Source organism: Carassius auratus, chromosome 4, assembly GCF_003368295.1.
Source record: "Carassius auratus strain Wakin chromosome 4, ASM336829v1, whole genome shotgun sequence".
Taxonomy (NCBI): domain Eukaryota; kingdom Metazoa; phylum Chordata; class Actinopteri; order Cypriniformes; family Cyprinidae; genus Carassius; species Carassius auratus.
Window position 1 is genome coordinate 6,588,790 of NC_039246.1, and position 15,817 is coordinate 6,604,606.

The 15,817-nt window shown below is 39.9% G+C and overlaps 1 pseudogene; it reads right to left on the reverse strand.

The window, feature by feature from the left end:
- Positions 1-5,183: 5,183 nt before the first annotated feature.
- LOC113068754 (uncharacterized) lies at positions 5,184-5,321 on the reverse strand (annotated as a pseudogene).
- Between the last annotated feature and the right edge of the window lie 10,496 nt (positions 5,322-15,817).

Sequence of the window (15,817 nt, forward strand, 5' to 3'; positions counted from 1 at the left end):
CGTGGACCCAAAAGCTGTGTGCAGATCCACTCTAGTTGCGGTCATAGCTGAAGGGTCTGCAGTGCTAGCAGCAAGCTGGCTATAAGGGGCCGTTCACATATCGCGTCTTTTGCGCGCTCAAGTTCGTTATTTCCAATGTAGGCGCGCACTATGCGCGTTCATAATGGAAGCGACGCGGTCGAGACGGCCACGCACCGCATCGAGTTATAAAATCACAACTTTTCAGAGCCGCAAGCGCACCGCAGGTCATGTGACAAGAACTAACCAATCAGCTTCATCCTTTCCTGTAACAACGTTGAAAGCTCAGCCAAGATGAAGGAACAGCTGATCATAGCTGTATATGGATTGCCATTTTAAAAATAAATTTAGTAGCAGAGCTACTGCGTGCGATTTTTAGTGCTGCAAATCCATTTATCCTTTGCTGAAATTTCTGCGTCTTCATGGAGAGTGCGCGTCATTGTTGCCTCAGGTGCGCTTCTGCCCGAGCCCTTTGGAAAGAAGGAGAAAGCGGTGCGCCTAGTGTTTTCCACGCGTTTTTAGGCGTGATATGTGAACGGCCCCTATTATTAGATCCTGCTGCCGCTTCAGGAACATTAGCAGCTAGCTGGCACTTGTTGGTTGAAACCATACAGTATATGGTTGAAACACGTAGGCGATGGAATTTGTTTTTATAAATTGAGAGCATTCATGTGCTTGGATTAGGGCTGGGATAAACGATTATTTTTTAAACTATTAATCTAGCGATTATTTTTTCGATGTATCGATTAATCTAACGATTAATTTTTTTCAGATCGATTCGATTTCGATTATCTCCCCATTAATTGACAACTAACAATTTATACATGTTGATTTACATATCTTAATGAAAAAAACATGAATTCCTTAACATTGCAATATATATTTATTGCTCTTAAAATTACAAAATAAAAGAATGCATTACTTTGCACTTTATATATAAGAGATAGCATTCAATAAAACCTTGAAGCCTTGAAAACACATAGCTTACTGAAACAAGCTTACTGAACACATAGGGCCTAGCTTACTAAAAAAAGTTATTCTTTCAGCTGAAAATAACAACAACTTGATGTCTAGCGTTCCGCCCTTTTTCTAATTTCTATCGTGTCTATTGATTTTGGTTAATATGCATGAGGGAGAGAGAGCAAGACAGCGCTCGTGTAGTTTGAACACTGTGAGTGCGCGAGCGCACATGAAACTTGGTGTTTTGCCATTTTTCTATCGTGTTTAATTATTTTGATTAATATGCACGAGGGAGAGAGAGAGCAAGAAGCGCTCGTGTTGTTTGAAGACTGTGAGTGCGCGCGCAGCCGGGGCTCTCTCTCGTACGCGCCCTGTCAGGCAAGCAGTCATTCTATTCTACATCACTCACCGATCAAATAAGGCTTTGACAGCCGCCCAAAAAAAAAGATCAATGCAGAAAAACCCCTGGACTGGTTATATAACGTAGAATGTTGATCCGGCCATCGCGTATATTCAGCGCACATAAGGTAAACGTTTGCAAACGTTTTTTAGAGAAATAAAAACAGGTCGACGAATCGATGCGAATATTTTGCGTCAACGTATTTTTTTAACCAGGCTGTAAACATGTTTTTTTCTGCTGTAAAGTTGGACATTTTAACATGGGGAGTCTATGGGACTGACTCTCTTCTGCAGCCAGCCTCAAGCGGCCAGTCGATGAATTGCAGTTTTAGTCACTTCCTTATTGGCTTCAAGAGAGAGAGCCATGGAGAGAGCGTGAGGTTGCCGCTCGACTGTGACCCGGGGCTGCGTTGCGTTCTCAATTACTGGTTCCGCCACTCTTTATTTATACTACGTCATTTAATCAAAATAATCGTGGTTGACAAATTAAACTTTTGAGGAAAATTACAATACATAGAAGTTACATACAGCACAATTTTTAAGACCCAGACATCAAAATTCAAGACTTTTTAAAGTCTTTTTAAGTTATTATTTCCAAATTAATAAATGCAATGCTTTTAAGGCTTTTTAAGACCCCGCGGGAACCCTGTATTGTAAATTATTGTGTTGTTTTCTTTCATAAAGTAGCACTAGTAAAGGCTGTGAAAAACAAAATATCTTTTGTCTCTTTCAATCAATAACCTGTATAATACTGTGTAATGCCTTGTGCATTTTTAGTACAGTAACTGTCATCCAAACTGTAGCCTAAGTTTACATCTGTTAATACTGTCCAAGTACACAGTGACATTGACAACATGCCTAAACATTTTGACGAGCTTGTTCATGAAATGACTTATCTGATGGCACTGACATGATCGTTGGCATGAATATTTACTTTTGAGAGATGTACTAAGGATTTTTACTGACTGACTAGCTTTAGAAACATATCTATTGTATATTGCATTTTGTACAAATTGTTCTGAGAAATTATTTTGCACATGTTGGGATGATGTGAAAAACGCACCAAAGCGATTTAAAAAAACTGTAATGTAGGCAAGCCTACCAGATTGGGTGTCAAAAGGTCTTTGGTCACTTAACTCCCTGATGTTTGCTAATATTGAACTTTTTGAAGATGGTATATTGACTTCACTCTTATACATTTTTATTTGTTCTTCAAAATAGACTAGAAATCCAACTGTCTGTGAAAAGCAGTCTGTGCTGCTGACTGTGGTAGTTTACCGTTTACTCAACACCTTACATGATCATTCCGCTAAACACAGCTTAAGCCCTTGTTTGATATTTTGGATATTTACATAAATAGCCATCTCAATCACCAGATTCGGTCACCTTCAGTATCTTGTTCATAAATGACAGGATCTATTAAAGCCTTCAATCACACTTCATTATGTTACAAGTTAACGCCAGTAGGTGGAGACCAGTGATTTGAAGGGGGCTATAGGATATGAAAATGTGTATTCTTGTAAATGGTCCTCTCTGTAGCATACCACTCTGTACTTTTCAAATAGATGTCATTTGTATTGTCACCTAAAGGACATTTTGTAAGGATAATAATATTGTAATCCGCATTATTTATGAATGAATCTGGTTTCCTACATGTTTGCTTTGTTATTTCTATCAAAAGAGCAGTGTATTAGTTTTGTCAAAAAAGAGGCTTATCCTTTTTTCTCAACTGAAGGCTTTTATTCACAGCCAATGAAGAGATGTCACTCAGAGTCTGAAAGTCAGATCAAAATGGTTTACTAATTAGTCACCAACTAATGTTATAAAAAAAACAAAAACAATGAAAACCATTACAGATTTAACCTCAACCATGTTAATATTACATATTCCAAACAAACTATATATACTCCTTTCCGAAATCACAGTATCTACAATTGTCTCAAAAAAGTGAGAACTCTCTTTAGTACAGGGATCTCTAGTGAACCTCTGTCCCTGCCAAGAGGGTCACATTGATCAGCAAGCTGCTGGAAGCTATTGTGCTCCAGTTGATACTCTGTATTTGGTACATGAACTCTTTCATGCCATTGTAAGAGATACTGTGCCTGTGATGCAGCTTGACCTCGACCTGCAGTTGAGGCAGATGGGCTAGCTTGTCCAAAAAAATATCCTGAATTGCTGTCAGTGGTGAGTGCTGCAAAGTCATCAGCCTCTAACAAAAAATGTATGAGCTGTTTGGCGTCTCTCTGTTCTAAGTCCATGGTTGTTCCACTGGGCAGCAAACAGTTGAAGGTCACTTTTGAGTCGGGGGATGTAGACAAAATGCAAAGCCCAGAGGTGCATTTCATTGTCTACATTTATAATGATGTGTTCCTCAAGAAAGGAAAACAACTCATAGTACGTGTTTGTAATTCCTCTCCACAGGTCACCCCAAAGCCTCTCCACACGTTGATTTTGAGTGCTTCGTCCTCTTAAAGCACTGCCTCTTTCAAGTCACCACTATAGTCATATCTGACACGAGACTGAACACCATACCTTTGGACAGCCTCCATGAACAATTTCATTACTGTTGTACTTCGATTATTAGTGGATGCCTGTAGCATTGTGATCATTTGGCTGAATCCATCAACCCCCCCTTGAATTATGATTCTCCACCTGAAACAAGCATTAATGCAGTTATTCAAAATACCTAATGTAATGAAATTGTATTAGCATTAAAGGGTTAGTTCAGCCGAAATTGTAAATTATGTCATCATTTACATCATTTACTCACCCTTAGGTATGTGTTTTATCTCCTGAACACAGAATATAGTTTTTGAAGAATGCTGGTTACCAAACAGTTCACTATCAACTGTTAACCATCAACTTTCTATATTAGTACAATACTAGGAAGTCAATGAATAATGTCACAAGTCTGGTTGCCAACATTCTTGAAAATATATTCTTCTATGTTCAGCAAAAGAAAGAAACTCGTTAAGGTTAGGAAAAGCTTAATGCTGACAGAATTTTCATTTGTTGGTGAACTAGCCCTTTAGAGTCCTCCAAATGTCTTCTTTGATTCATTTATCAGTTACCCACCTTGGAACTAAACTATGCAGGGCTGCGGCCCTCCAGGAACTGAGTTTAAAAAGCACAAAAATATAACACATTACTTACCATCTCCTTGTGCTTCCCAAGGCAGAATAAAATCGTCGGAGAGACAGAATGCTGCTTCTGTGTCAATTTTCTCTTCACAGCCAGGAAGGGTGTTGTACTGCACTATCTTTTCTCAGAGTGTCTTTTTGAGCTCACTTAGTCTCCTACGTTTGCGTTGCCTTGTTTGGTTGCTGTTTGTAAGGTAAAAAAAAAAAAACACTTAAAATTGCAAGCTGAGTGACGTAGTAGCAAATACCATTTTGTCGATATAGATCATGCTTCTTTCTTAGGATGGAATAAATAATCTCATCAATTTCTCTCTGGAGCTCTTCCTGGCTCCTGTGAGTACTGTGTCTCTCTTGAACAGAAATATGCACATTACAGAAAACACAGTATCACTACAAAAATTTACCCACATGTATGGAAATAAAGTACCAATTTATGCATCAGTGGCTATACAACATACCAGTGGCTGCCCATTGCTTGACATCAAACACCCATTGATCTGCATCCTCCATAGAGATGTTTAACTCCTGCTTGAGACTCTCAAGATTGGCTACTTCCATTTCTGCTCTCTGTGTACTCTATTAAAAAAAGGAAAATACAGAAAACATAGTATCACTACAAAATCAGGCCACAAATGTCCTCGGAAAAACGTTTGAAAAAAAAAAAATGCAGGGAGAGCGTGACCACAGTCCTCCACTACCATAAATTATGCAGTCAAGACTGTACATTTGGGGAATTCACAGGGGTCAGCACAGCCAAAGTGCAATGGCTGAGCCTTGCCCTGTCATGCTGTCTGGTCTCAGTTTCCCTGGGTGTCCACTAGTGTTCTCACTTCCCCATAGGCACCTCACCGCAGGCACTACGATTCCACAAAGCCTTGTCCCTTCATCACAGTAATTGCCAGTGGTGGACAAAGTACACAAATCAAGTACTTGAGTAAAAGTACAGATAGGTATAGTATATAATACTATACACTATAATAGTGAATATTACTCCAGAAAAAGTAAAAATACTCCTTTTTCAATTTTACTCAAGTGAAGGTACAAAAGTACTCAATTTTTTATGTACTGAAAGATAGATGTTTTTTCAATTTTATATAGGCTACTTAATTTAATTTTATATTAGCACATGTTTTTTTATAATCCTACTGCTCAAAATACCTGGTATTTTTTTCCAAAATAACCACTATATGGAGTCAAGATATATTTTTGTTGTTGATATGGACTACGTTTACGAGAGTAATGTTTACTGTGAAGCTTACACTGTGATTTACCTGAGAGAAAACAGATGACCATCTGATTTTCACCAGTAAGAACAAAGTATTTTAAAGTTTTGTTTTACAGAACATCACAGTTATATATGACATGATAATAAGGCCTGAAGATTTTAAGGAAAATATAATTATATTTTCATAACGATTTTTTCTTTCTCAAACCTTGTCTGTGGGGTAAAAACACCCCTGGCCAAACGGGGTGGATCACAATTACTGTAGTTACCATGTTCTGAACATCACATCCTTTCTTTTCTCCCCAGATGTAATCTATATATAAATTATATAGATGATTGAATAAAATATTTGGACATTATTTATAAAATTACCTCAAGTTAGCACCAGCAAGCTTGTAAGCTAGACAGTTAGCATCAGCTAACAATATTTACTTATTTTCAGTACGGTTATGAATAAACGTTTATGTCTGTCTACTCGTCTAGTTAATCCAAACAAAGTTAATATAAAATAAAATAACGTTACTGTTGATAAACAATATAAACACAGACGTCACATAGGACATGGTAGCATTTTAATAAAACTGTTATTATTATGGCAGCGGGGAATTTGAACATGCATGAGTTATTTTATTTAATCTGTGTTAGTTTAATGGTTAATTTTTTTTTTTTACCTAAAACACAGAGACGCTGATTGATGTGTCTGCATCATCTGCACTCGAGCATTTCAGTGGGCTTAAACAGATCACTCTTTACAGCGGATTTAGTTCCCAAACAACTGACAATTTTGACCTAAATGTGATTTTCAGTTACAATAATTAATCCTAAATTTCGACATTAATAACTTACTTTTAGCAACATCAGACGCACGCGCGCTCACAAGATCTACCGGTTCTTACTTCTGTAGAATCGCACTAAATGGTTCAACAAGACCATGTCCCCCTTTTTGTGTATTCCTGTGGGCGGAGGTTAGTCACAAAACTGTTCTAGTGACGTCATTTCTGCAGGAACCAGAGGGCTGTAGTCCAAACGGTTCGGTTTTTGTAGGTGAATTCTGTTAAATAAAATATCTCGCTTGGCGTTGAACTTTGAGCTTTGGAATTTTACAGATATTATTAATACTATAACCATCATCATTGGTTAGACACACTAACTAAAGTTTACAACATGGTATCACGAAGAATGGGACCTTTAAGGTTAACATGCAGTGTAGCCTTCTTACTTTGATAAATCTTTTCACCAGTGTCTTGTGGAGACTTTCTTCCTTCCTATGATTCCATGCCATGGCAAGCACAGTTATCATATCTGCTTTGCCTTTAAAACACAAAACAGATCTAGTTTATGGTGTCACACGCAAGGGTTAACAATTTAGTTTAGTCATGTACTTCGTAGTAAGAGCAGCCCTTGAAAGGAAGCTATTAACCTGTTCCACCTCTTCACCAATAGTATTTCCTGCACCATCCTGGCTTCTACCACTCCACCTAATCTGATCCAAAACATAAGATCAAGTCATTTGTCATAAAAAAATATTGATTAGTCTGTGTATCCTCAACTGAATTTGGTGCCATTAGCAAATTTTGATGTAAGGGATGGGGAGGGAAGTACAAAATGCAGTGCTGGGGGTCCTCCACAAAAGGTTTGAAAAGCACTGCATTAGAGTATTTCACTAATGTGGACTACAAGCTAAATATTTCTGATGCTGTAAGAATATGCTTCTAAAAACTTAATCGTACACTTAAATTGCACGGTGTACCTCACATTTGCCAGTGTGAGCCTTGGCATGCATTACAGACAGAAAAGGCTTCATCATGGTAAGTGGTTGGAGTTCAGACAACTTCTCTGCCATCTTTTCCAAATAAGGCCAATACCTGTAATGGGAAAACCTCTTAGTATTTGAGATGCAAGGACAAACAAACAAGGACATATTTGACTTGCAAAATTCCTGTCAACAATCAAAGAACACTGTGCCATCATATGAATATTAATATTGTATTTAAAATGTGGTACTACCATTTTTCGCACTACAAGTCGCACCTGAGTATAAGTCGCATCAGTCCAAAAATACGTCATGATAAGGAAAAAACATATATAAGTCGCACTGGACTGTAGGTCGCATTTATTTAGAACCAAGCACCAATAGAAAACATTACCATCTCCAGCCGTGAGAGGGTGGCTCATAATATATTAAATGTGTGATTTTTTTTTTTTTTTAGCTAGTCGTGGTGTTATTGCCATGCATAACATAGATTAATAATGGTAAAACATAAGTAAAAACTTCAGTTGTCAATTGACAACGGTAAGCTTGCAAGCCTACCTGCAAGTAATGTCCATACAAAAGAATGTTGCATTTGCAACTTGTGCTAGCTCCTTCTGCAGGAACATTGGGTAGGCATATATTCCACCACGATAGCGCATGATTTAAGCCTTGCAGCAAGATTCCATGTCTGCACACAGCTATTCCAAGGACCTCTTCATCCAGCATGGCCCTGGACTTCTGAGATGTTTCTCTGCCTGCTGTAAATGTTGCCGGGCCACAGACATCATGACCTGTCCTCTGAAAGTAGAAACAATATGATAAATGTAATACCTAGTGCTTTCAGAGTTTGACTCCTAACCCTAGGGTTGTGGGTTCAAATCTAGGGCCAGCAATACCACGACTGAGGTGCCCTTGACCGAGGCATCGAACCCCCAACTGCTCCCCGGGCCCCACAGCATAAATGGCTGCCCACTGCTCCGGGTGTGTGTTCACTGCTCTGTGTGTGTGCACTTTGGATGGGTTAAATGCAGAGCACGAATTCTGAGTATGGGACACCATACTGAATGTCACGTCACTTCATCTGGCTTCTTATTTGGTCAACAGAGGCAGATACTTTGGCATCTTGTGCGATAAATAGCCCATCAAAAAGAGATGGTTCGTCTGTCCTGTTAAATAAGAATTAATTGACAACACAATTAAATGATCAAAAACATTGGATTTACCTAAATTAATATGCAATTTAACCATAAGGTGCCACATATTTTAGTCTGTATGATTTTGATCTGTGGAAATGCTGTAATTTGGCATTAACTTCTATGAGAAGTTAAAAACTTAGTTTAAAGTACAAAAATAAATAACATCTTTAAAGTTGTAGTTCATGTTTTCAGGTTACAGAAGGGAAACAAGAAGTTCCTGAACAATTTACCACATTGTTGTCACAGAACTCTAATATCACAAGCTAGTTTAAACAGTGCTATATTTTTCAAACAGTTTTTAAAATGTTCCATTACCATTTGCAGATAATAGCCAGCATGTCTGGTGGGCATGCAGGGCATTTGAAAGGGCTCCATCAAGCACAGATCTTCTTTCTTATAATTGAAGAAGGCAAACTCCCAAAATACTCTGTGAAAGATATCACCACAAATACTACCCCTCTGGATAGAAAGATGGTATTATTTTGGTTAATTCAAGATCTGAAATTCAAAAACTATAGAAATGAAAACGGCCCTTACCCGACCAGTGCAAAGAGATCGATGTTTAAGCATTTTGAGAAATGCTTGTTGGGATAAAGCTGGACTAGCTGACTTCATCTGCTTAAATGATGTGAACACATCAAACTTGAACAGCATTTGGCAGCTGGTGGTTGCTGGCCAGTATCTATAATCAAGCAAGTCACTAATCCCAGGAGTCCATTTACAAGAACAAAGTGGACAGGATATACTAGGCAGGCACAGATTGTATGGACCTTGAAACAAACATGTGTTTAACATTTGACCAGTATTTGTAGAGCACAGGACAAAACAGTAATGGTAAGCAATTATTATGCTTGACTTCATCTGGTGGGATATAAAAAAGGAGGAGGAAGTGACCAGACACACCGTTGATAGTCACCAAGACAGTCTTCTTGCCTGGGATAACTGTGAAGTCTTGGTTTGGGCAGCAGGAGCAGATTTGCATTGGTGGAGAAATCAGAAGCATAGACACTACACAGTAAATCAAATAAATAGAAAGTACTACAAGTAATGTCTACACATTTACTCAACAGACAGAGCTTATATTGCACCACTGTACATGTAGTGGACATTATGAAAACATGTTGAGAGGACACCTACGGAATGATCTGAACATACCTTGTATGAGTTGAGTTGATATTGGCCACTTTCATCAACCAACACTAATGATAGTGGAATAGGTTTAAAAAAACCATCCAACATAGCTTATTTATTATGGAAAACATTTTTCTGTGGATCTCTGAGTCACATGTGGCACAGAAATACTCACTTCCTGAGGGAACATAGTCTAGGCACCGGACAACAGCAGCATTTGTGTGAGGAACATATACATTTGCGTGTTTCCAGATTAACATATTAAGTGGCGGAAGTATCCGCGTCGAGCGCAAATCCCGCCCTGCAGCTGATTCTAAGGCCGGTAACACACTGGCTGCGTGGCGTTTCTGCTGCGTGTCATGAGTGTGGCGGCTCACCCCGCGTTTTCTGTGTATTTACACACCAGAACCATGCCTGACGTGGCGCTGGCGCGCTGCTGCTACTGTAGGTGACATAGAGACCGCCGACAGACCAGGATCTTGTCTTCATGACAACAATATAAACTTTTTTTTTATACACCTACGCCTACTGATAAAGGACACCGTCAACAGTATTGACGGCAAAATATACTATGTTTGATAGGTGCAATATTTGAAAATCGAAAAATTTGAATTTATTTTATTTATTTTTAAATTAAATTTATATCTGAATTTATGTCAACCTATAGACTTTCAAACATCAAAATGTCATGAATTAATAAGTATTTGTGTACTGTGGCGAGTGGGGCGGGGCCGAGAGGCGTGGGAACGAGGCGGTGGGGCGCAGGTGTAGCTCATCTCCAATCACTACACCTGGCCTCACTCCTCGTTCCCACGCCTCTCGGCCCCGCCCCACTCGCCACATACCCCCATCGCCCCTCGCAGGCCGGGGGGTACCCTCGAGACTATGCTCAACTCCCCCCCCCCCCTTCCCTCCGGGGGGGACCGCTCACGGGGACCTGCAGGAACCTGGGGGTAGGACAGACGAGGCAAGAGAAAAGGAGATGGAAGGAGGAGCGACAAGGACGAGAGAGGGGAGAGAGGAAAAAAAAAAAAAAAAAATTCCGGTTCCCAGACGCACTGCTGCTCGGCCCTCCACCGGCTGGGTGACCTCCTCCGCGGTGCCCGGCGGTGGCACTGGACGGCCCTCGGCGGACGGCACGACACTCCTCCGCCGCCCGGTGGACGGCGACGGCTCCTCCGATTTTGGGCAGCGGCAGGAGTCCCCCGTTCCCTGCCCTTCCGGATTCCATCATGGAGGCGGCAGGCGCCGGCCCCCTGGCGAACGGCGCCGACTCCTCCGCTCCCTCACGGACGGCAGCCGCCCCTCCATATCGTGGGCGGCCGGCAGCGAGCTCGCCCGTCCCCGGCAACTCGCTCCAGCCCACCGCCTCGAGCGTCCATGGCGGCACATACCTCGCCTGCTCGAGGGCACCGCGGATTCACCACAGCGGCGAGGGATCTTCAGCAGCGCGTCCCTCCTTCTCCCGGGTTTCGGCACCACTGTAACGATAAAAACTCCCTAATGTTCAGGAAGAAGGAGGCGGGAACCGGCGCACAATCAAAATACTTTAATAATTCAAAAATAAACAAAACAGCGCGTCAGCCCCTCACGGCGACTGACGCGCACAAATAAAAAGCAAACACTTAAAATAATGTCCCAGGCCTGGTCTTCTCTCGTCCTTCACGGTCGTCACTCCAGTTTTATATCCTTCCATCTCCTACGTGGGACTCGATACTGGCGGTGGGGTGCAGGTGTAGCTCATCTCCAATCACTACACCTGGCCTCACTCCTCGTTCCCACGCCTCTCGGCCCCGCCCCACTCGCCACATGTACAAAATTACATATAAACATATTTTCCTTTCATATTTTGCCTGGAAATGCTTCCAACATGCTTGCATGAAAAATAGGCGTCGGTTCTATTTCTAGCATGCACGCGGTTCCTGAGACGCGCGACTCACGCAGACAGTCTACGAGCTCTAACCTTTTAACATGGGAGCCGAATTAAAAACGGACACGCCATGCCAGCGACACACTGGCTGCGTGGCGTTTCTGCTGCGTGACTGTCAGTTGCGTGACAGCTGCTTGCGTTTTCTGTGTCTTTACAGACCAGAATCGTGCCTAACGTGGCGCTGGCGCGATGTTGCTACTGTAGGTGACATAGAGGGAGGCTGCTGACAGACCAGGATCTTGTCTTCACGACAACAATATCTTTACTTCATGTTGAGCATAAATATATAGCCTACTGATAAAGGACACTGTCAACAGTATTGACGGCAAAATAGACTATGTTTGACAGGTGCAATATGCCAGTGTGTCACTGGCCTAAGGTTTTCAAAAGGCATCACGCGAGTGTGAACATCACTACAACTAGGAAAAAAATTATTGCAATTCAAACGCAGCTCCTGTCGGCATTTAAACAGACCTTTGCTCTTAATTCCGATCGGTCCAATGCAATAACGAAATCTGAGCAGGTCTAAAAACTGAAAAAATATAAAAAAAAAACTATTTGTAAACAAATTGTAAAAAAAAAAGATTATAGTAATAAACAACCTGCAGTTTAATGTTTGCATTTCTTTCCCTTACTGTACCAAAAATGAACCGAACCGTGACTTTAAAACCGAGGTACATACCGAGCCGTGATTTTTGCGTACCGTTACACCCCTACTTCATATGCATCATGGAAATGGTCATTAAATACTTTTTACACTTGCCTATATACTGTATGTGACATTTGAATTTAAATATAAATGCTGAAATTATTTAGGCTTTCAATTCAATATGCTTACCAATACTTGGGACCTCTTGTGGAATTTCATCCATTTCCACCTCTCTAGCTCTCTAGTGACAGCAGGTTTCTCTGCAAAAACAAAATGTAATGATATATATATATATATATATATATATAAACTACTTCTGACCAGAAGCATAAACATTTTTGAACAGAATGACAGTATATTTTACTGACTAGATCGAGTCTTCCTAACACACTGTACTAGGATGTTCCCATGCTGGTCGCTCTTCCTCCAGGAAACATTGGAGACTTCAGTTCCCTTTTGTTTTCTTTTCTTTTTAGTCTGAAAGTAAAAACTAAATTACATGTATATATTTGGGGGAGACATGTGCGGAGCCATTTTTCTTTTAAATTTGGGTAAATGCCATGCCATGATAAAGAAATAATGTATGAAAAACATTACTTTGTTTTCTTCACCTTCCTCTTGGTTCATATAAATATATAATCTGCAGTGCTTTTAAAACTTTTTTAGCTTTTTTTCTGTGTTAAAAAAGGTTTTTGTAATTTAATTAATTATTTGTTTTGATAAGAGTTTCATTATTTTTTTGTTTCCAATATGTTTTTTAAAGCACAAATACATAAAAAAATTAATAAATGTGAATTACACAACTCAGTTTTCGGTATTAAGTAATCTCGTGTAAATACAATAATATAACAAATGTTATTTTAATTGGTAACGACAGTCAAACGTCATTAAATGACCACCGATACTATCATTATTTAAAAGAGCGCTAGAGGGCGCTTAACTTTAAAACGTAACTATAGGTCGTAATAAGCTGCTTGCACAAACGACCTCTAGGGTCGTTTTTTGGAGGAGGACAGTCTCCACAAATCCCTCAACCTCCACAACAATAAACCACTTGTCTACGTCTGACCAACTCATCTCTTCAAATTATGATAGTATTTCATAATGAGTTATAGTCTCATTATGCGTGTGGCCAGAAGTACCACTTTTTGTGTTGTTTTTTTTTTGCAGCAGCATGATCAACAAACAAATATGGCCAAAACTTTTATTTTTAGTTTCTGAATGGAATATATTACAGGGAGTCTGTCTACATTGGCTTATCCACTGATTCAGAGGATGAAATTACGCTGGCATCACCTGTAAGAAGCTACAGTCCTGATGTATGTTTAACAAACACTTTCAAGAACTTTCCCCATGTATGTAAAGTAAGATGTTCTTTATTCATTTTAACCTTCCTTTTCACAGCAACAAAAAGACCTTGCATCAGTTTTGACAGAATTCAGACAAGACAATTTAGACTTGACCACCACTGTCACCGTTGTGGCTCGCCGAAGGAAAATATTACATAGTGCATGTGTTGCACTTGATAAGTCTTACTTTGACTGACATAAAATGCCAAATGTGGAATTTGTTGGGAAGATGGCAGATGACTACGGAGGACCACGACGAGAGTTTTTCAGGTTAAAAATAATTTACATTTATTTGACTTTTTTTTATTACTCTGAATGACTACACATGTTAAGTTTGGATGACATGATAGTTCTAACAATTGTAATGTGTCATTACATGTATAAAAAAGACAAGTACCTTGAGCATTAATTCATGGAGTCATCTAGATACTGCCCAAAAAACTATTTAAAAAATACCTGTGTTTTTAAAAAGTAATCTTGATTATCTATTTTTTTTAAAGACTTCTCATGGCAGAAGTGCAGGACTCACTTGGTATATTTGAGGGAAGTCCTGAGAATCTGTTCTTTGCATATAATAATAAATACTACACTGCTGGAAAACTCTATCATGGTCTATCATGCACAATGGACCTGGGGTCAGATGTCTGTGTGACATCTGTAACCAGAAAGCAGATCTAAGCACATTTAACACTGAAACATTCCAGGATGCAGATTTGCAACACCAACTAAAAAAGGTAAACTAAAAAGGTTTTCAACAACACTTTATATATTGTGTAATGTGTAGCATTAGATATTTTATTCATTTATTGTCATTGTTAGATATCTTAACGTTACCATGTTGCATTCGTTATTATAGTGATGCAGTGATAACACTAATGGTTGATTTGTTTGATGATATATCACGTTGTGGCACAGGTTTTATTGTTGTATTAGAACTAGCTGAAACTGCTACGTCCAGTCCCAGGGCTTATATTCAGCTTATATTCGTCCTTACGTTTTGGGTTTTTGTTTGTTTGTTATTTTGTATTTAGTTTTTGTTTGTTGTATAGATGTAGGGTTCATCTTTTTTCCCTTTTTCTTTTATGAATAAAACGACCATATACTACACCAAGACCTAGACATTTATTCATTTAATTGAAAAGCCTGAGCGGGTTTACTGCCCTCTATTGGGTATTTAGGAGTGGGTGTATCCGCCCCTATTACACAAAGATGATGAGCTACTCATGAAAGATGATCGCATCATCGTACCTTGTGCACTGCGACCAGAAGTGCTAAAACGACTTCATGCTGCACATCAGGGTATACAGCAGTCTCTAGCACATGCCAGATCATCACGTCAGCCTCATCCAGGAAGCACTGCAGCATCTTCAATCACAGCAAAAAAGATGGTACGATAGAACAGCAGCCCCACTTCCAGCCTCCAAGGGGGGACAGAGAGTATATATGAGAATCAGAAATGCATGGAAACCAGCCACAGTTGTCAGTATCCGAGACGTTGTCACATCATCGAGCACAATTTACAGCAGGAACAGGCGTCACCTCAGGCCTGACAGGTCAATCAAAAGTGACTCACAACCTGACTGTTCCATGGACACTGACAATGACTTGAGCAACGACACTGTTCCAAATCTTGCTCCAATTGAGCCCCCTCAAGATATGAAAAGGAGTGCTTACTTAAGTATGCTAGATTAGTGTTACTATTGCTTATGTTGTTTATTTTATACACTGGTGATATTTTCAGCATACTTTCCTTGCTTTATGTCTGATTCATATTTTGTTTCTAGCTTAAGAAGGGGGATGTAGTATACGCCCCCATACAGTTCGTGTAGTTGGTATGACCCACTGTTGTATGGCTGGTAGCCGACGTTGAGAATAGTGTGTGAACAAACTGACTAGTAAAGAAGTTCAGCGTGATAACTCCTGTGCGTACTTGTCTTAATGCCAATTTAGGCTTAACAGAGACCACAACAACCTCTAGGGTCGTTTTTTGGAGGAGGACAGTCTCCACAAATCCCTCGACCTCCACAACAACAAACCACTTGTCTACGTCAGACCAACTCCTCTCTT